The following is a 22500-nucleotide window of genomic DNA, read 5'->3' as shown; positions in this document are numbered from 1 at the left end:
CACTCTCTGTGTGAAAAAAAGTTCTTCTCATCTCGGTTTTAAAGGATTTCCCCCTTATCCTTAAGCTGTGACCCCTTGTCCTGGACTTCCCCAACATCGGGAGCAATCTTCCTGCATCTAGCCTGTCCAACCCCTTAAGAATTTAGACGATAGGCAATAGGTGCAGGAGGAGGCCATTCGGCCCTTCGAGCCAGCACCGCCATTCAATGTGATCATGGCTGATCATCCACAATCAGTACCCCGTTCCTGCCTTCCCCCCATATCCCCTGACTCCGCTATCTTTAAGAGCCCTATCTAGCTCTCTCTTGAAAGCATCCAGAGATGGAGTTTGTACGTTCTCCCTGTGACCGCGTGGGTTTTCTCCGGGTGCTCCGGTTTCCTCCCACACCTCAAAGACGGACAGGTTTGCAGGTTAATTGGCTTCTGTATATGGTAAAATTCTCCCGAGTGTGTGAAGGATAGTGTTAGTGTGAGAGGTGTTCGCTGGCCAGCATGGACTCGATGGGCCGAAGGGCCTGTTTCCGCGCTGCATTTTCTAACGTCCGAAGTCTAACGCCGTGGGTCCTATTTAAAGCTATTACATTTATTACATGTCATGTCTCAAATGACCTACAGAGGTGAGGTTGGACTTTAGTAAATAGTATAAGTTGGGTGGCACTAGGTCATGTCAAAACACTTCTTCTGATGGCCATTACCATAAACTGCTGAAGAAATAAGCCCAGGAGCAGTTGTTTATAGAGATGATGTGGCCAGCCTAACATCATCAGCCTGGACAAACCACAACAGTTTATCCACCTCAACCAAGCAACCACCACACTATTTATCATCAATAGTGTCTGAGCAGCTTTCCTAGAGGTAACATACCTGGACTGTGAACCATCTGGGGGAAACCAGAACCAGGGGCCACAGTTTAAGAATAAGGGGCAAGCCATTTAGAACAGAGATGAGGAAAATCTTTTTCACACAGAGGGTTGTGAATCTGTGGAATTCTCTGCCTCAGAAGGCGATGGAGCCAGGGTCTCTGGATACTTTCAAGAGAGAGCTAGATAGGGCTCTTAAAGAGGATATGGGGAGAAGGCCACAGTTTAAGAATAAGGGGTAAGCCATTTAGAACGGAGACGAGGAAACACTTTTTCTCACAGAGTGTTGTGAGTCTGTGGAATTCTCTGCCACAGAGGGCGGTGGAGGCCAATTCTCTGGATGCTTTCACGAGAGTTAGATAGAGCTCTTAAAGATAGCGGGGTCAGGAGATATGGGGAGAAGGCCACAGTTTAAGAATAAGAAGTAAGCCATTTAGAACGGAGACGAGGAAACACTTTTTCTCACAGAGAGCGGTGAGTCTGTGGAATTCTCTGCCTCAGAGGGCGGTGGAGGCAGGTTCTCTGGATGCTTTCAAGAGAGAGCTAGATAGGGCTCTGAAAGATAGCGGAGTCAGGGGATATGGGGAGAAGGCAGGAACGGGGTATTGATTGTAGATGATCAGTCATGATCACAGTGAATGGCGGTGCTGGCTCGAAGGGTCGAATGGCCTACTCCTGCACCTATTGACTATTGTATTGACTAGAGTTGTGGACGTAACCCAGACCATCAAACAAACCAAAGAAAGGCACAAAATGCTGGAGTAACTCGACGGGACAGGCAGCATCTCTGGAGAAAAGGAACCAAAATGTTTTCACACCTCATCCTTCCTTATCTCTGTGTCTCCCTCCCCCCTGACTCTCAGTCTGAAAAAGGGTCTCCACTCAAAACGACACCCATTCCTTCTCTCCAGAGATGCTGCCTGCCCCGCTGAGTTACTCCAGCATTTTGTGTCTGTCTGCGGTTTAAACCAGCATCTGCAGTTCCTACCTACCTCACACAAACCAACCTCCCTTCCATTGACTCCATCTACACCTCACGCTGCCTCGGCAAGGCCAGCAGCACAATCAAGGACCAGTCTCACCCCGGCCACTCCCTCTTCTCCCCCTCTCTCCCATCGGGCAAGAGAACGCACTCTCTCTTGAAAATGCACACCTCCAGATTCAGGGACAGTTTCTTCCCAGCTGTTATCAGGCAACTGAACCATCTTCTCACCAACTAGAGAGCGGTCCTGACCTCCCATCTACCTCATTGGAGACCCTCGGACTATCTTTAATCAGACTTTACTGGATATTATCGTGCACTAAACACTATTCCCTTTATCCTGTATCTGTACACAGTGGACGGCTCGATTGAAATCGTGTAGTATTTTCGTTGCCTGCATGGCACGCTACTAAATATTTTTACTGTACCTCGGTACACGTGACAATAAACCAAACTCAATTAGTTGGTGTCCCATCCAATACCATCTATTAACCAGAGGCTGCTCGATTTTTTTCAGCAGTTCAGCGGTATGGGCGGCCCAGTGCCAGAGACCCGGGTTCAATCCTAACCTTGGGCGCTGCCAATGTGGAGTTTGCACGTTTTCCCTGCGACCACGTTAGTTTCCCCCAGGTGCTCTGGTTTCCTCCCACATCCCAAACACGTGTGGCTTTATTTCCCCCCCTCTCCCCCTTTTACTCCCCCCTCCCCATTTCCTTCTCCTCACCCTCTCTCCCTCTCTCTCCTTTCCTTCCGCCAAACTCCTCCTTTCTTTCCTCTCTCTCTCTCTCTGCTTTCCTTTCCCACTCCCCTTTTCCTTTCCCCTTCCCCCCGCCCCTTCCTGCCCTTCCCCCTCTCTCCCCATTTTCCTTCACCCCCCTTTCTCCCCATTCTCCCCTTTCCTTCCCCTCTCCTTACCCCCCATTTCCCTCCCCCCCTTTTCATTGCTCTCTGCACCTGTCTCCTGCCCCTCTCCCCTTTCCTCCCTCCTCCTCCTTTTCCTTCCCCCGCACCCTCTTTATTTTCACCCCCCCGCACTCCTATCCTCCCCTCTCCCTCATCTCTCCCCTATTGCGCTCCCTCTCTCCCTCTCTTCTTCCCCAATTCCCTCCTCTCCCGAGACTAACCCCAGGTGAAGCAGTGAAGAGGAGCTGAGAGAGTGGGGGGCATCAGGGGGGATGGGGAAGGGGGGGGGGGGGGGGGAGGGGAAAGGGGGGGGGGGTGAGGGGTGAAAGGGGGGAGAGGGGGGAGTGGAGGGGGGAGAGAGAGAGAGGGGGGATGAGAGGGGAGAAGTGGGGGGCAGGGGGGAGAGGAGGGGAGAGGGAGAGGGGGGAGAGTAGGGGGGAGAGGGGGAGAGGGGAGTAGGGGAGAGGGGAAGGGGGGGAGAGAGGAGGTGGGGGGGGGAGAGGAGAGAGGGGAGTAGAGGGGGTGAGGTGGTAGAGAGGGGGAGTGGGGAAAGTGGGGGGTGAGGGGGGGAGGGGGAGGGGATCAGGGGGGAGAGGAGGGAGGGAGGGGGAGAGGGGGGGGATGATGAGGGGGGGATGAGAGAGGGGTGGGGGAGGAGAGGAGAGGAGGTGGTGGTGAGATGGGGGAGAGGTGAGAGAGGAGGGGAGCGAGAGAGAGGGGAGAGGGGGTAGAGGGGGTTAAGTGGAGGAGAGGGGGGGGAGGAGGGGGGGGGGGGGGGGGGGGGGGGGGGGGGGGGGGGGGGGGGGGAGGGGGGGGGGAGGGGGAGGGGGGGGAGGGAGAGGGGGGGAGAGAGGGGGGGAGAGAGATAGAGAGAGGGGGAGAGAGAGAGGGAGAGAGAAGGGAGAGAGAGGGATGGAGGGGGAGAGAGAGAGAGAGAGGAGGGAGAGAGAGAGAGGGAGGAGAGAGGGAGGGGGGAGAGAGGGAGAGAGAGAGAGGAGAGAGAGGAGGGGGGGGGGGGGGGAGAGGGTGGGGGCGGGGGGTGGAGAGGGGGGAGGGGGGGGGGGGAGGGGGGGAGTGGGGGGGGGGGGGAGAGGGGGTGAGAGGGGGGGGGGGGGGGGAGAGAGAGAGGGAGCGGGCGGGGTGGGGAGAGGAGGGGGTGGGTGAGAGCTTTGCAGGGTCAGAGCTTTGCAGCGTCAGAGCAGCGAGACTGGGACTGAGTCCAGCAGCGGGCGGTCCACGCGTTGGTGGAGGGGAGGTTATTATTAAGAGCCAACAGCTGATGGGAGCCGAGTCCGGGATCGCAAGGAATGTGCCGGACAGTGAGCGAAACGGGACTTTTATGGAAACTTGCAACGGCAGAGGCGTAATTTTCCCCACACGACATTGAGCCGGCAGCGGCTGGAAGCAGCGCTGCAGCTCTCGCCAGTGCAAACTATTCGCTGGATTACTGCAGGTCGCGTCTAAACACCCATCCACTGGCGCAAAGGTACGTTGAAATATTCGTGAAGGGAAGGGGCTCGACCCGAAACCCCTTCTCTCCAGAGATGCTGCCTGTCCCGCTGAGTTACTCCAGCTCTGTGTGTGTGTGTGTGTGCGTGTCTGTGTGTGTGTGTGTTGTGTCTGTGTGTGTGTGTGTGTGTGTGTGTGTGTGTGTGTGTGTGTGTGTGTGTCAAGTTTGTTTGTGTGTACATGTACGTGTGTGTGTGTGTGTGTGTGTGTGTGTGTGTGTGTGTGTGTGTGTGTGTGTGTGTGTGTGTGTGTGTGTGTGTGTGTGTGTGTGTGTGTGTGTGTGTGTGTGTGTGTGTGTGTGTGTGTGTGTGTGTGTGTGTGTGTGTGTGTGTCTGTGTGTGTGTGTGTGTGTGTGTGTGTGTGTGTGTGTGTGTGTGTGTGTGTGTGTGTGTGTGTGTCTGTGTGTGTGTGTGTGTGTGTGTGTGTGTGTGTGTGTGTGTGTGTGTGTGTGTGTGTGTGTGTGTGTGTGTGTGTGTGTGTGTGTGTGTGTGTGTGTGTGTGTGTGTGTGTGTGTGTGTGTCTATCTTCCGTTCAACTGTTCGCGTGTAAAGGAAAGAACTGCAGATGCCGGTTTATACCCAAGGCTTCAGACACAAAAAGCTGGAGTAACTCAGAGGGGACAGGCAGCATCTCTGGAGAGAGAGAGAGAGAGAAAAAAAGCAATCGGTGACCTTTTACAGTGGAGACTGAGAGTCAGGGGGAGAGGGAGATACAGAGACATAGACGGTGATGTGGGGAGATATTGATCAAATGAATGGAAGATGTGGAACAAAAAAGTAACGATGATAAAGGCGACAGGCCATTGTTAGCCGTGGGCTTGGTGAAAACTAGTCACAGACAATGAGACTGAACAAGATGACTGAAGCTGGTATAACTTGGGTGGGGGGGGGAGGGATGGAGAGGGGGGGGGGGTGGAATGCAAGGGGTACTTGAAGTTAGAGTAATCAATATTACTTGAAGTTAGAGAAAGACTCCAGCATTTTGTGTCTATACACGCTTAAATATAATCTCTGTTTAGAGAGGGTTAGATAGAGCTCTAGGGGCTAGTGGAATGAAGGGATATGGGGGGGAAGGCAGGCACGGGTTATTGATAGGGGCGATCAGCCAGGATCACAATGAATGGCGGTGCTGGCTCGAAGGGCCGAATGGCCTCCTCCTGCACCTATTGTCTATGTTTCTTTGTTGTCAGCTTCCCCGGGCTAACTGTGGTCGATTCCAAATGTTCCTTGATCCACTTCCTCCTTTTGATCTCTCGTTTTCACACCTTCCTCTTCCTTATCTCCGTGTCTCCCTCCTCCCCCCCCCCCCCCCCCCCCCTCCCCCCGTCTCCCCGGACTCTCAGACTGAAGAAGGGTCTCAACCCGAAACGTCACCCATTCCTTCTCCCCACAGATGCTGCCTGACCCACTGAATTCCTCCAGCATGTTTGTGTCTATCTGCAGATGTAAGCCAGCATCTGCAGTTCCTTCCCGCACCTATCGTTCAAATCCACACGACACTAACACTGTCAGGGAAAACTTTGTATCAGGAGAAACTCAGAAGGTTTGTGGAGGCCAAGTCAATGGGTATCCTTAAGGCGGAGATTCTTGATTAGTTCAGGGGTTATGGGGAGAAGGCAGGAGAATGGAGTTGAGAGTGAAATACTATAATGTTGGCCAAGACTCGACGGGCCGAACGGCCTAACTGTGTTTCCTGTGGCTTATGAATTTAAGAAAACATATGGATCAAGAACTGACCCCAATTTTAAAGTTAGAAAGAGTTTCTGGAAGGAACCGCAGATGCTGGTTTACACCGAAGAAAGACACAAAGTGCTGGAGTAACTCAGGCAGTATCTCTGGAATGAAGGAATAGGCGACGTTTCGGGTCGGGGCAATTCTTCGGGGTCACTAATCACTAGAAACTTGTTCTGGTTCGTGCTTTAAAAGTCAGCGTTGGAGTCGAAAGTCAATAGACTGTCGTCTGGAGAATGGCCCCGATGATAAAAGTCACCGATCCATGTTCTCCAGAGACGCTGCCTGCCTGCCTGCCTGGCGCGCTGAGTTACTCCACCACTTGGTGTCCCATTTGGATACTGTGTACATGTGTGTAACCGGGTTATAATTAGCGTGGAAGATGATCCCTGTGCTGCCAGTGCCGATGTGGGCAAGTGGTTTCGCGTCCGCCCAGTCCCAACCACCGGATTAAACCCCTTCCAGTCTGAGGAAGGGTCCCGACCCCCAAACGTTGCCTCTTTATTTCCCTCCACAGATGCTGCCTGGCCCGCTGAGTTACTCCAGCACTTTGTGTTTTCCCCGAGAATTAGTATATTCCCTGCAACATTCTTCCTGATTTCACCCCTTTTACTTCCATATAACATATAACCATATAACAATTACGGCACGGAAACAGGCCATCTCAGCCCTACAAGTCCATGCCGAACAATTTTTTTTCCCCTTAGTCCCACCTGCCTGCACTCGTACCATAACCCTCCATTCCCTTCTCATCCATATGCCTATCCAATTTATTTTTAAATGATACCCATGAACCTGCCTCCACCACTTCCACTGGAAGCTCATTCCACCCTGCTACCACTCTCTGAGTAAAGAAGTTCCCCCTCATATTACCCCTAAACTTCTGTCCCTTAATTCTGAAGTTATGTCCTCTTGTTTGAATCTTCCCTATTCTCAAAGGGAAAAGCTTGTCCCACTCACTCCCCCTCAATCCCCCCCCCTCTCCTCCCCCCCCTCCCCCCCCTCCCCCCCTCACCCCCTCACCCCCCCCCCATCCCCTCCCCCCCCCCCTCCCCCCTCACCCCCTCCTCCCCCCCCCCCCCCTCCCCTTCCTCCCTCCCCCCCCCTCTCCCCATCCCCCACCTCACCCCCCATCTCTCCCCCCTCCCCCCCACTCTCCCCACTCACTCCACCCTCCACTCTCTCTCTCCCCCCCCATCCCTCTCCATCCCTTCCCCCACTCCCTCCCCCACCCTCTCCCCCCTCCCCCCCCCCTCCCTCCGCCCTCACCCTCTCTCCCACCCCCCCACTCCCCCCCCCCCCACACTCCATCCCTCCCCACTTTCTCCAATGTTATTGGGTTGTCTGGACTCTAGAGCATAGAACAGTGCAGCACAAGATCAGGCCATTCGGCCCACAATGCCTATGCCGAACATGGAATCATAGAGTGATACAGTGTGGGAACAGGCCCTTCGGCCCAACTTGCCCACACCGGCCAACATGTCCCATCTGCACTAGTCCCACCTGCCCCGCGATTGGCCCAAATCCCTCCAAACCTGCCCTATCCATGTACCTGTCTAACTGTTTCTTAAATGTTGGGATAGTCCCTGCCACAACTACCTCCTCCGGCAGCTTGTTCCATACACCCACCACCCTCTGTGTGACAAAGTTACCCCTCATGTTCCTATTAAATCTTTTCCCCTTCACCTTAAACCTGTGTCCTCTGGTCCTCGATTCCCCAACTCTGGGCAAGAGACTCTGTGCATCTACCCGATCTATTCCTCTTATGATTTTATACACCTCTGTAAGATCAGCCCTCATCCTCCTGCGCTCCATGGAATAAAGACCCTGCCACAGACTGGTATAGCATGCAACACTCTACCTCGATACATGGGTCAATAAACTAAACTAAACTAAACTCTCCCTGAGTCAGGAGATACGTATTTTCACACAGCGCAAACACAGGCCCCACCGATTCCACGCCGACCAGCGATCACCCTGTATGTTAGCGCTATCCCACACAGTAGGGACAATATACAATTCCTACCAAAGCCAATTAACCCACAAACCTGGAGTAACTCAGCGGGACAGGCAGCATCTCTGGAGAGAAGGAATGGGTAACGTTTCGGGTCGACACCCATCTTTAGGTGAATACAGTCTCAACCCGAAACATCACCCATTTCTTCTCCCTGGCCGTCCTGGTGAATTACTCCAGCATTTTCGGTTTAAACCAGCGTCTGCAGTTCCTTCCTGCACATTTGTAGTTCTCTGTTGAGCCATGAAATAATTCTTGAGGCACGCTGGTGGGATGCGGAGGCACGTGAAGGTGATGTTATGTCGGATCCGCGTGGAAAGAAGCAGCTATTCCGTCTCAGTGCCTTATTTTAGGATGTCAGAGATATTTCTGGCTCGGATCTTTCACCCGGGGGAAAATAAAATCTCCTTTATAGCAAGTAATTTAGTTTAAAATACTCCGAGGTTTTGCACAGTTGAGGATGAAGTGGATCGAATGTCACCATTTGCAGCTGTATTTCACACACACATTCGCAGGGCCGGTGGAGGCCGGTTCTCTGGATACTTTCAAGCAAGAGCTAGATAGGGCTCTTAAAGATAGCGGAGTCAGGGGATATGGGGAGAAGGCAGGAACGGGGTACTGATTGTGGATGATCAGCCATGATCACATTGAATGGCGGTGCTGGCTCGAAGGGCTGAATGCCCCACTCCTGCACCTACTATCTATTGCCTATTGCCTAATAGAGCTGCTGCCTCACAGCGCCACAGACCCGGGTTCGATCCTGACCTCGGCTGCTGTCTGTGTGGAGTTTGCATGTTCTCCGAGTGGGTTTCATCCGGTTTCCTCCCACGTGCGGGTTTGTGGACTAATCGGCCTTCTGTAAATTGCCCCCTGGTGTGTAGAGAGTGGATGAGAAAGTGGGATGAGGTGGAACTAGTGTCAACAGGTGATTGGTGGTTGGTGTGGACTCGAAGGGCCTGTAGGCAGGCTGAATGTATCTTACATTTGATCAATCAATCAATCAATTGACCTCTGGTCTAATGTTTTAGACAGGCAGTACGGGGAATGTGGGCCAGTTTAGTTGAGTCTAGTTTAGAGATACAGCGTGGAAACAGGCCCTTCAGCCCACCAAGTCCACGCTAACCAGCGATCCCCGCACGCTAACACCATCCTACACACACTAGGGACAATTTACACTTTTTCCAAGCCAATCAGCCTACAAACCTGTATTTTTTTTTAACGTGGGAGGAAACCAGAGCACCCGGAGAAACCCACAAAATCACGGGGAGAACATACAAACTCTGCACAGACGGCATCCATAGTCACTACCTCTGGGTAGTGTTGTAGAGCAGAGGGATCTAGGAGTACAGGTGCATGGTTCCTTGAAGGTTGAGTCGCAGGTAGAGAAGGTGGTCAAAAAGGCTTTTGGCACTTTGGCCTTCATCAGTCAGAGTATTGAGTATAGAAGTTGGGAGGTCATGTTGCAGTTGTATAAGATGTTGGTGAGACCACATTTAGAATATTGTGTTCCGTTCTGGGCACCGTGTTATAGGAAAGATATTGTCAAGCTGGAAAAGGTTCAGAAAAAATTTACGAGGATGTTGCCGGGACTAGAGGGTGTGAGCTATAGGGAGAGGTTGTGTAGGCTGGGTCATATTCCATGGAGCGCAGGAGGATGAGGGAGGATCTTATAGAGATGTACAAAATCATGAGAGGAATAGATCGGGTAGATGCACAGTCTCTTGCCCAGAGCAGGGGAATCGACGATCAGAGGACACGGGTTCAAGGTGAAGGGGAAAAGATTTAATAGGAATCCGAGGGGTGACTTTTTCACACGGAGGGTGGTGAGTGTATGGAACAAGCTGCCAGAGGAGGTAGTTGTGGCTGGGACTATCCCATTGTTTAAGAAACAGCATAAGATTCATAGCAAAAGGATTTGAGTATAGGAGCAGGGAAGTTCTACTGCAGTTGTACAGGGTCTTGGTGAGACCACACCTGGAGTATTGCGTACAGTTTTGGTCTCCAAATCTGAGAAAGGACATTATTGCCATAGAGGGAGTGCAGAGACGGTTCACCAGACTGATTCCTGGGATGTCAGGACTGTCTTATGAAAAAAGATTTAATAGGAATCTGAGGGGTGACCTTTTTCACACAGAGGGTGGTGGGTGTATGGAACGAGCTGCCAGAGGAGGTAGTTGAGGCTGGGACTATCCCATTGTTTAAAGAACAATTAGACAGGTACATGGATAGGACAGATTTGGAGGGATATGGACCAAACACAGGCAGGTGGGACTAGTGTAGCTGGGACATTGTTGGCCGGTGTGGGCAAGTTGGGTCGAAGGGCCTGTTTCCACGCTGTATCAGTCGATGACTCCATAAGATGTACGGGTTAGTAGGTTAATTGGCTTGGTATAAATGTCAACAAACAGTTGCGTCAGAATGCACGACTTTTAATGCCTCATAGCAATTTAAAGTTAGTTCGTTTAGTTTATTTTCATGTGTACCGAGGTGGAGAAAAAAGCTATTTGTTGCGTGCCATCCAGTTAGCCGAAAGACTACACATGATAAAAAATCGAGCCGTCCACACTGTACAGATACAGGATAATGGGAATAACGTTTAGTACAAGGTAGACAATAGGCAATAGACAATAGGTGCAGGAGTAGGCCATTCGGCCCTTCGAGCTAGCACCGCCATTCAATGTGATCATGGCTGATCATCCCCTGCCTTCTGCCTTCTCCCCATATCCCCTGACTCCGCTCTTTCTAAGAACCCCAACTAGCTCTCTCTTGAAAGCACCCAGAGAACCTGCCTCCACCGCTCTCCGAAACAGAGAATTCCACAGACTCACCACTCTCTGTGAGAAAAAGTGTTTCCTCGTCTCCGTTTTAAATGGCTCACTCCTTATTCTTAAACTGTGGCCCCTGGTTCTGGACTCCCCCAACATCGGGAACATGTTTCCTGCCTCTAGCGTGTCCAAACCCTTAACAATCTTAATAAAGTCCGAGGGTCTCCAATAAAGTAGGTGGTAGCTCAGGACCACTCTCTAGTTGTGGTAGGATGGTTCAGTTGCCTGATAACAGCTGGGAAGAAACTGTCCCTGAATAAGTTCATAAGCGATAGAAGCAGAATTAGGCCATTCGGCCCATCACGTCTATACTGCCATTCAATCATGGATGATCTATCTTTCCCTCTCAATCCATTCATTCTGCTGCCTTCTCCCTGTAACCCCTGACACCCGTACTAATCAAGAATCTAACCATCTCCGCCTTAAAAAAATAGCCATTGACTTGGCCTCCACAGCCTTCCGTGGCAAAGAATTCCACAGATTCACCACCCTCTCACTGAAGAAATTCCTCCTCACCCCCTTCCTAAAGGAACGTCCTTTAATTCTGAGGCTGTGACCTCTAGTCCTAGACTGCCCCACTGGTGGAAACATCCTCTCCACGTCGACTCTATCCATATGGCTGATAAACCTGCATCTTCAATCTCCTGAAGTTCAGGAGCTTGTGCCAAAGGAAAGACTGAATCATCTCCGAGCAGAAACTCTCAGAAGACTAAGTGGAGCAAAATGCGAGCAGCGTCTTGGCATCCATGTACGCAGTTGTTCTAGGAAGGTATGTAACTCCGATAATGAAAGTAAGGGCCAAAAGGAACAAATCAAAAGGATCAACTTGCACCTTGTAAAGGCAGCAAACGTTCACTTGCCTTGTTCTCATCTTCTTGATCTGTAGCTCCAGGAAGCATGTCTGAGGGCGGACACAAAAAATGCTGGAGTAACTCAGTGGGTCAGGCAGCATGTCCGGTGAGAAGGAATGGGTGACGGTTTCGGGTCGAGACCCTTCCTTCAGACTGAGAGTCAGGGGAGAGGTGAATGAGGGGTATGGAAGGTACATAGAACGCATGGATGAAAGACGTGCAACAAGAAACAACGATGATCAAAGGGAGGTAGAGCCCACAATGGTCCATTGTTGGTTGCGGGGTGGGTGTATGGAACGAGCTGTCAGAGGAGGTAGTTGAAACAGGGACTATCCCATCGTTTAAGAAACATTGAGATAGGTACATGGATAGGACAGGTGTAGAGGGGTATTGGCCAAACACAGGTAGGTGGGAGGAGTGTAGATGGAGCATGTTGGCCAGCGTAGGCAAGTTGGGCCGAAGGGCCTGTTTCCATACTGTATCACTCTATAACTCTATGAAACAAAGTGCTGGAGTTACTCAGCAGGTCAGGCAGCATCCGCAGAGAACATGGAGCGATGACATCTCGGCTCGAGAGTCACATTGAATGTACGCAGGAGCAGGGGGGAATGAGGGGGGGGGGGGGGGGGGCGGCAGAATAAAACGAGGCAGGTACTCGGTGAACACAGGTGGGGGGGGGGGGGGGGTGGATACACAGGTGTGAGACAAAAGGATTAAAGAGTTGCGTACCGTGAAGCCAGAGGAAGGAATGTATGGAAGGGGGAGGGGAGAAATAGGGGTGGGGGGGGGGGGGGAAGAAAGTGTAGGGAGGAGGAGGGGCACATATTGTTAGAGATTACCTAAAATATTAGTCTATATTCAGCTAAAATTCCATGTAAATATTAGTCTATATTCGGCACGTACTTCATGTAAGAATGCTAATTCCTTTTAGCAATGTGTACCCCCGTCATATTTCTGCCAGTATTACAGTCATAAGTTCATGTGATAGGAGCAGAATTAGGCCATTCGGCCCATCAAGTCTACTCCACCATTCAATCATTGGCTGATCTATCTCTTCCCCCCTATCCCCATTCCCCTTAACCCCCGACACCCGTATTAATCAGTCATCATGAAATAACTGATGTAGTTCGTATGTTGAATATTATTTTGAACTTTCCCCATAGCATTCAGGATATTTATTCAGCTTGGACATGGATTGCAATGTACAGCGTAGCTCTTGTATTAAACTGTTCATTCAGGCTCTTGGTCATGTAGGGTCCTCAGCATTAGTCTGTGATTTAGTTTCCTCCTCACTTCCAACTTCCAGAAGTCACTTCCATGCAAGTGTTGGGCTTGCATTATAAATATGAGAGCGTTTCCTAGATACACGTGACAATATCTCCGACGCACAGTGCTGTTTAGTTTAGTTTAGTTCAGAGGTGTAATGCGGAAACAGGCCCTTCAGCGACCAGCAATACCCTCACACTAACACCATCCTACACACACTAGGGACAATTTTACATTCGCAACCGAAGCCAATTAACCTACGTCTTTGGAGTGTGGGAGGAAACCGGAGATCTCGGAGAAAACCCACGCGGTCACGGGGAGAAGGTACAAACTCCGTACAGACGGCACCCGTAGTCGGGATCGAACCTGGATCTCTGGCGCTGTAAGCGCTGTTAAGCAGCAACTCCACCGCTGTGCCACCGTGCTGCCCGTTACAGAGTTGTGGAGACTTACTCCGTGGAAACAGGCCCTTCGGCCCAACTTGATGAGGCAAGATGGCGGCCGATTTTGTGCGCTGGTCACAAACGCAATCACGCATTATAATATCTCCACTCTTTTAAACCTCCACAACTATCTGTACACTGCGAGTGACTCAATTGTAATCATGTATTGTCTTTCCGCTGACTGGTTAGCGCGCAACAGAAGCTTTTCACTGTACCCCGGTACACGTGACATTAAACTGAACTCAGAAAAAAACCCCTCAAACTTGACTCTTGACTCTGCCAAGATTGTGAGTCAGACGATGACAAAGTTCTTCCAGAATGCAAACAACTGGTAAATAATTAGACAAGACATCGCCATCTATCAGTCGACCATCGGTCACCCGTGGTTGAGAGTTTGGTTTAGTTTATTGTCACGTGTGTGCCGAGCCACAGCGAAAATCTTTTAGTCACGTGCCAACCAGTCAGCGGAAAGACAAGACATGATTACAGTCCAGCCATTCACAGTGTATAGATACACGATTAGGGAATAACGTTTAGCGCAAGGTAAAGCCAGCCGGATAGTCCGAAGGTCACCAATAGTCCAAAGGTCCTGGTTGGGTCGCTCCTGGGCCTGGCCAAGCTGGCCATCCGCGAGGCACGGCGCCTGGCTGCCTGCTCCTTTTCCAGGTGGCACTGGAAAGGAACTACGCGCTGGGCGGTTTGCGGTTTGCGGTTTGCGGAGGGGGGAGGGGGAGGTGGCGTGGAATCTATATTCAGTGAGGATGGGGGATATAGTAAATTGAGAATGTTTGTTTTGCTCGCATTGTGGTGGTGCGTTTGTTTTGAATAATTTAGTATCGTACACAGAGTTGAAAAATTATTTTTGGTTTAAACAAAAAAAGAGTTAAGGGGCCTGTGTCCCACTTGGCGATTTTTTCGGCGACTGCCGGCGTCATATCAGGGTCGCCAAAAGATTTTGAACATTTCAAAATCCAGCGGCGACAAAAATAAAATGTTGCGACACTTGAAACAACGCCGCGCGCCAATACGTCATCACGCCGCAGATTTTTCGGTGACCTGATATGTCAGTCAATGATGCTGGCAGTCGCCGGAAAAAATCGCCAAGTGGGACATTGCCGTTTATACATAGTAGTTCGGGACTGGTCTTGAAGCTGTTCTCGTGACAGAAATGAGCAGGAGAGTCAGTCACCGCACTGTAATCATCGCTACATTCCTACCAGACACATGTCACAGCTCGGTTACATCAGGGTTCAGAAATAGCTTGAAGCTAATTCCACTGGACGTGATCAGTTAGCTGAGTTGTCAGGAGACCTCGACTCTCAGCTGTCCACGTTACTCTGACACTTCACGCAGTTTTGAAAACCGTGACCGTCTCCGATTTGTCTCGGCTGTGGGCCTTGGGGTAATAGCTCCATGGGGCTGGCTGACAGAGGAGAACTTCGACATGCATCGGGCTGGCAATACACCTCAAAATCACTGCCACTCTACATGGTGGCTCGAGGTTATATTTAGCCACGGAGATCAACACAAAATGCTGGAGTAACTCAGGCAGCATGTCTGGAGAGAAGGAATGGGTGATGTTTCGGTTCGAGACCCTTCTTTGGACTTTCCGCCACCTTTGAGAGCCAACATTATTTACCCCAATAACCTCATTAATTCGTGTACAACATAATGAGAGGAATAGATTGGGTAGATGCGCAATCTCTTGATCCAGAGTAGGAGAATCGGAACCAGAGGACATGGGTTTAAGATGAGAGGGGAAAGATTTATTAGGAACCTGAGGGGCAACTTGTGCTGCTGGCCTCGCCGAGGCAGCGTGAGGTGTAGATGGAGTCAGTGGAAGGGAGGTTGAGTTGTGTCTGCCCATTGTTTTTGTGTAGACATAAAATACTGGAGGAACTCAGCGGGACAGGCAGCATCTATGGAGAGAAGAGAAGTGGAGAGACTGAAGAAGGGTCTCGACCCATTCCTTCTCTCCAGAGATACTGCCTTTTCCCGCTGAGTTACTCCAGCATTTTGTGTCTATCTTCGGTGTAAACCAGCATCTGCAGTTCCTTCCTACACATTATGTTTTTGTGTGTCTATCTGAGCCTATGTGTCGGGGGATGCTGCTGCGAGCAAGATCTTTACCGTACCTACACCTCTTAAGGGGTTGGACAGGCTAGATGCAGGAAGATTGTTCCCGATGTTGGGGAAGTCCAGGACAAGGGGTCACAGCTTAAGGATAAGGGGGAAATCCTTTAAAACCGAGATGAGGAGAACTTTTTTCACACAGAGAGTGGTGAATCTCTGGAACTCTCTGCCACAGAGGGTAGTTGAGGCCAGTTCATTGGCTATATTTAAGAGGGAGTTAGATGTGACCCTTGTGGCTAAGGGGATCAGAGGGTATGGAGAGAAGGCAGGTACGGGATACTGAGTTGGATGATCAGCCATGATCATATTGAATGGCGGTGCAGGCTCGAAGGGCCGAATGGCCGACTCCTGCACCTAATTTCTATGTTTCTATGTTTCTATATAATTACATAACTCATGTGTGGTCCTTGTTGATGCTGCTGGCCAAGAAACGTGACGTGACTCGAGTCATTTTGACTAGATGGGGAGTTGTGTATTAAAGAAAGTCGGTATCAGATATGGAGGAACTCTCAGCGGGACAGGCAGGAACGGGGGTTGAGACCCTACTGATTTGGGAGCCAGCATCTGCAGTTCCATGATCACATTGAATTTGTGTGGTCTGCTGAGCTTGTGAAGGGGGATGCTGAATGGCCTAGATCCTGCCGTACCTATTGCCTATTGTCTATTTGACAAGAAACGTGATTGTCTATTTTTTGACTAGATGGGGCTATTAAAGATAACGGAATCGGGGGATATGAGGAGAAGACAGGAATGGGGTATTGATTGTGGATGATCAGCCATGAACACATTGAATGGCGGTGCTGGCTCGAAGGGCTGAATGACCTACTCCTGCACCTATTGTCTAATGTCTAATGTCTATTGTTTATTGTCTATTTTCCCCCCCCTGGTTTTCGAACTCTCCGGTCACGACTGACCATGGGTGATGCATCCTAGTTGTTGGCTGCTTGCTCCAAACCTCAGCTGGAGCAGCGTCGCTTGTGGCTGCAGAGACCAATGCGGGAGTGACAGTCTCTGTGGCAAAGGTCACATTTGTGTGTGTGTGTGTGTGTGTGTGGTCTCTGGTTTGTTGAAGTTACTGCGCTACTTTCTGCGCGCCCGCTTGTCTGCAGCTGTGTTACAACTTCTATAACGTTAAATGTTATCATTTTTAATAAAACCTCCTATCAAACCTTTGAAAATCTAGAGACTCGACGGGCAGCCATAGAAATAATACGTAGGCATTTCTGGTGTCCGATGTGTAGGAGCAGGGAGGTTCTACTGCAGTTGTACAGGGTCTTGGTGAAACCACACCTGGAGTATTGCGTACAGTTTTGGTCTCCTAATCTGAGGAAAGACATTCTTGCCGTAGAGGGAGTACAGAGAAGGTTCACCAGACTGATTCCTGGGATGGCAGGACTTTCATATGAAGAAAGACTGGATAGACTGGGTTTGTACTCGCTAGAATTTTGAAGATTGAGGGGGGATCTTATAGAAACTTACAAAATTCTTAAGGGGTTGGACAGGCTAGATGCAGGAAGATTGTTCCCGATGTTGGGGAAGTCCAGGACAAGTGGTCACAGTTTAAGGATAAGGGGGAAATCTTTTAGGACGGAGATGAGGAAAACATTTTTCACACAGAGAGTGGTGAATCTCTGGAATTCTCTGCCACAGAAGGTAGTTGAGGACAGTTCATTGGCTATATTTACATAGATACATAGATACATAGAAAATAGGTGCAGGAGTAGGCCATTCGGCCCTTCGAGCCTGCACCGCCATTCAATATGATCATGGCTGATCATCCAACTTAGTATCCCGTACCTGCCTTCTCTCCATACCCCCTGATCCCCTTAGCCACAAGGGCCACATCTAACTCCCTCTTAAATATAGCCAATGAACTGACCTCAACAACCTTCTGTGGCAGAGAGTTCCAGAGATTCTCTGTGTGAAAAATGTTTTTCTCATCTTGGTCCTAAAACATTTCCCCCTTATCCTTAAGCTGTGACCCCTTGTTTCTATAAGATCCCCCCTCAATCTCCTAAATTCTAGCGAGTATAAGCCGAGTCTATCCAGTCTTTCTTCATATTTAGAAGGAGTTAGATGTGGCCCTTGTGGCTAAAGGGATCAGGGGGTATGGAAAGAAGGCAGGTACGGGATACTGAGTTGGATGATCAGCCATGATCATATTGAATGGCTGATCATCAGCAGGCTCGCCATTCTATGTCTATGTTTCTATGTGGACGTCCTAACATCAACCCAGCAGTGATGCTGATGGGAGCATCAGTCTTGTAAATTGGAGCTGAAGATTTAGTGCAGTACCTTCCAGCAATACTATTTTTAGCACCTGGTATTAACTAAAGAGCCATGTATTAATATGTAGGTCAGTGCATAATATTAGACACCTTTGCTCATCTACCCTAATTAGTAGAGATTAGATCAGGATACGCACACGGATTCAACTCCACTTGAATCATTCTAAAATTAACAGCTTTAGAATAGTTTTTAGTTTAGTTTCGAGATTCAGTGCGGAAACAGGCACTTTGGCCCACACCGACCAGCGATCCCCGCACATTAACACTGCCCTACACGCGCCAGGGACAATTCAGGAGAGAGTTAGATCGAGCCCTTAAAGATAGCGGAGTCAGGGGATATGGGGAGAAGGCAGGATTGGGGATGATCAGCCATGATCACAGTGAATGGCGGTGCGGGCTCGAAGGGCCGAATGGCCTACTCCTGCACCAATTGTCTATTGTCTATTGTCTAATTACACCAAGCCAATCAACCTACAAACCTGTAGGCCTTTGGAGTGTGGGAGGAAAGCGAAGATCTCTGAGAAAACCCACGCAGGTCACGGGGAGAGCGTGCAAACTCCGCACAGACAGCACCGGTCGTCTGGATCGAACCCGGGTCTCCGGCGGTGTGAGCGCTGTGTGGCGGCAACTCCACCGCTGCGCCAACGTACCGCGCCGTCCTTCAGAAAGAAGAGAGGGAGAAGGTTCTATAGCAATGACCACACAACGCAGGTTTAGGTTTATTAACGCCACGTGGTACAGTGAAAACCGTAAATATCCGCGGTTTACAGCTTTCACCCTTCTTGCCCAGAAGGTGTTGGATCTAGGTCTTGTGTTTAGGTTCGGGTTTGTCATTGTCGAGTGTACTGAGGTACAGTGAAAAGCTTTGTTTTACATGCTTTCCAATCAAGTCAGATAATACTACACATCAATCCAAGCAAGTCACGTACAACAGATAGACACAGGGCGCAGAATATAGTTCTCAGCATTGTAGAGCATCAGTTCCAGAGACAAAGTCCAATGTCCACAATGTGGTAGAGGTGAATCAGACAGTACCCTAGCTTATGGAAGGGCCGTTCAGAAGCCTGATAACAATAGACAATAGGTGCAGGAGTAGGCCATTTGGCCCTTCGAGCCAGCACCGCCATTCAATGTGATCATGGCTGATCATCCCCAATCAGTACCCCTTTCCTGCCTTCTCCCCATACCCCCTGACTCCGCTATTTTTAAGAGCCCTATCTAGCTCTCTCTTGTAAGTTTAGTGTTATACAGCGTTGAAACGGGCTCTTCATCCCATATTCCCCACACCGACCAACATGCCCCATCTACACTAGTTCCACCTGCCTGCGTTTGGCCCATATCCCTCCAAACCTGTCCTATCCATTTACCTGTCCAAGTGTTTTTTAAATGTTGAGATAGTGCCGGACTCGACTACCTCCTCCGTCAGCTCATTTCATACACCCACCACCCTTTGTGTAAAAAAGTCACGTTGCCCCTCAAGTTCCTATTAAATCTTTCCCATCTCACCTAAAATCTATGTCCTCTATTTTGTGATTCCCCTACTCTGGGTCGAAGACTGCATTTACTCTTTGAATTCTTCTCATGATTTTGTACACCTCTATAAGATCACCCCTCATCCACCTGCGCTCCAAGGAATAGAGTCCAGGCCTGCTCAACCTCTCCCTATAGCTCAGGCCCTCAAGTCGACATGCATCGTCTTTGCGCCCTTTCCAGCTTAACACCATCTTTCCATTTGTGATATGTTGTGTGGAGTACATCTTATTGTGTATATGTCTCGACCCGAAACGTCGCCTATTCCTTCTCTCCATAGATGCTGCCTCACCCGCTGAGTTTCTCCAGCATTTTTTGTCTACCTTTAGTGTAAGCGGTAGGCCATTTAGGACTGAGACGAGGAAAAACTATTTCACCCAGGGAGTTGTGAATTTGTGGAATTCTCTGCCACAGAGAATTCAATTCATTGGATGTTTTCAAGATAGAGTTAGATTTAGCTCTTGGGGCTAACAGAATCAAGGGATAAGGGGGGGGGAAGCAGGAACGGAGGTACTGATTGGGGATGATCAGCCATGATCATATTGAATGGCGGTGCTGGCTCGAAGGGCCAAATGGCCAACTCCTTCACCTATTTTATTTGTCTATGTTTCTATGTTCACGACATTGAGCATGTTGGTGTTTGTGCATTGCGTGTGTGTGTGTGGTGTTTGGTGGTAGTGCATGGTGTGCAAGGCAATGGACACTAGGCAATAGACAATGGGTGCAGGAGTAGGCCATTCGGCCCTTCGAGCCAGCACCGCCATTCAATGTGATCATGGCTGATCATCTCGAATCAGTACCCCGTTCCTGCCTTCTCCCCATATCCCCTGACTCCGCGATCTTTAGGAGCCCTATCTAGCTCTCTCTTGAAAGTATTCAGGGAACTGGCCTCCACCGCCCTCTGAGGCAGAAAATTCCACGGACTCATATCTCTCTGTGTGAAAAAGTGGTTTTTATCTCATCCCCGTTCTAAATGGCTTACCCCTTATTTTTAAACTATGGCCCCTGGCTCTGGACTCCCCCAACATCAGGAACATGTTTCTTGCCTCTAGCGTGTCCAAGCCCTTAATAATCTTATATGTTTAAATAAGATATCCTCTCATCCTTCTAAATTCCAGAGTGTACAAGCCCAGCTGCTCCATTCTCTCAGACATCATGATGTTTTGCCATGTATGTATGTATTGCATGGTACAGTGGGATTCTAGCAGTAGTGAGTGACCCAGTATGATATGACCCAAGTTTGTTGTGTTGTCCCATCCATGTTCTATCTTAATGTGCAGGGTTTTTTTATTTTAGTTTATTGTCACGTGTACCGAGGTACAGTGAAAAGCTTTCATTGCGTGCAAACCAGCGAGCGGAATGTCGATACATACATGATTACAATCGAGCCGTCCACAGTGTACAGATACACAATAACGTGAATTACGTTGAGTGCAAGGTAAAGTCCAATTAAAGATAGTCCGAGCGTCTTCCGTGAAGGTAGATAGTAACTGCAGTTGTTGATACGATCTGTGGTTGGTGGTAGGATGGTTCAGTTCCTGGGAAGAAACTCTCCCTGAATCTGGAGGTGTGCGTTTTCACACTTCTGTACCTCTTACCTGATGGGAGAGGGGAGAAGAGGGAGTGACCGGGGTGTGACTGGTCCTTGATGATGCTGCTGGCCTTGCCGTTGCAGCGTGAGGTGTAGATGGGATCAATGGAAGGGAGGGTTGGTGTGTGTCATGGTCTGGGCTGCGTCCACAACTCTGTGCAATTTTATTTTAGAGATACAGCGTGGAAACAGGCCCTTCGGCCCACCGAGTCCGCACCGGCCAGCGATCCGCGCACACTAACACTACCCTACACACACTAGGGACAGTTTGTACCTGCACCAAGCCAATTAACACACAAACCTGTACGTCTTTGGATTGTGGGAGGAAACCGAAGATCTCGGAGAAAACCCACGCGGTCACGAGGAGAACGTACAAACTCCGTACAGACGGCACCCGTAGTCAGGATCGAATCCAGGTCTCTGGCGCTGTGAGGCAGCAACTCTACCGCTGCGCCACCGTGACACTGGCGGCCTCTGTTGGAGCTGTGCTCGCACCATGCTGTGATGCCTGCTGGTAAAATGCTTGTGTACAAGTTAGTGAGGCCTGGACTTCTTCTCTGCTTCGTCAGTGTTGCAGTGGGTCCATCACAGTGAAGCTCTGCTGTGTGACATCTTATCCTAAAAATGATTACAATCCAACAGAAGGGATTTAAGAAGCGCAAGGAGCTAACATTGGCAAAATCTAACGAACCAAACTTTAGGGCGGCACGGTGGCGCAGCAGTAGAGTTGCTGCCTCACAGCGCCAGAGACCCGGGTTTGATCCTGACCACGGGTGCTGTCTGTACGCACAGAGTTTGTACGTTCTCCTTGTGACCTGCGTGGGTTTTCTCCGGTTTCTTCCCACATCCAAAAGACGTGCAGGTTTGTAGGTGAATTGGCTTCTGTGAATTAGCCCTAGTGGGTCAGGATAGAACTGGTGTATCGCTGGTTGGCACGGACTCTGTGGGCCGAAGGGCCTGTATCCACGCTGTATCTCTTAACCTAAACTTCATTTCCAATGTGTTTCTCGTCTCTGCAGGCATGAGATATTTTTGAAGTGCAGTTTCTTTTGTAATGTAGGACATATAACAATCAATAGGTCTATAGAAAGCCCGTGCAAACGATCAAACAGCGGCCTCCTGTAATGGTGGTGGAAGGATCCATCTTGGATAACACAGTGGGTTCTTCGTCAAAATGTTGGGGTGGGAATTTATTACACTCACTATAAATCATCAGGTCCCTCAGTGTGATATTTAGTTTAGAGGTACCGGGCGGAAACAATAGACAATAGGTGCAGGAGTAGGCCATTCGGCCCTTCGAGCCAGCACCGCCCTTCAATGTGATCATGGCTGATCATCCACAATCAGTACCTCGTTCCTGCCTTCTCCCCATATCCCCTGACTCCACTATCTTTAAGAGCCCTATCTAGCTCGCTCTTGAAAGTATCCAGAGAACCGGCTTCCACCGCCCTCTGAGGCAGAGAATTCCACAGACTCACAACTCTCTGTGTGAAAAAGTTTTTCCTCGTCTCAGTTCTAAATGGCTTACCCCTTATTCTTAAACTAGTGGCCCCTGGTTCTGGACTGCCCCAACAT

The 22500-nt window shown here is 49.9% G+C and overlaps 1 protein-coding gene across 4 annotated transcripts in view; it reads left to right on the top strand.

The window, feature by feature from the left end:
* Positions 1-3981: 3981 nt before the first annotated feature.
* nexn (nexilin (F actin binding protein)) overlaps positions 3982-22500 on the top strand; it is a 66398-nt gene continuing 47879 nt past the window's right edge. For 2 of the 4 annotated variants that reach the window (XM_055641301.1, XM_055641302.1), the window contains exon 1: positions 3982-4231. The gene's annotated coding sequence lies outside the window, so the exon portion shown is untranslated. The remainder of the gene's footprint in view (positions 4232-22500) is intronic. The other 2 variants (XM_055641303.1, XM_055641298.1) reach the window with 1 other exon arrangement.

The sequence above is a fragment of the Leucoraja erinacea genome, chromosome 10 (genome assembly GCF_028641065.1).
Source record: "Leucoraja erinacea ecotype New England chromosome 10, Leri_hhj_1, whole genome shotgun sequence".
Taxonomy (NCBI): domain Eukaryota; kingdom Metazoa; phylum Chordata; class Chondrichthyes; order Rajiformes; family Rajidae; genus Leucoraja; species Leucoraja erinaceus.
This window is presented reverse-complemented; position numbering and strand designations above follow the sequence as displayed.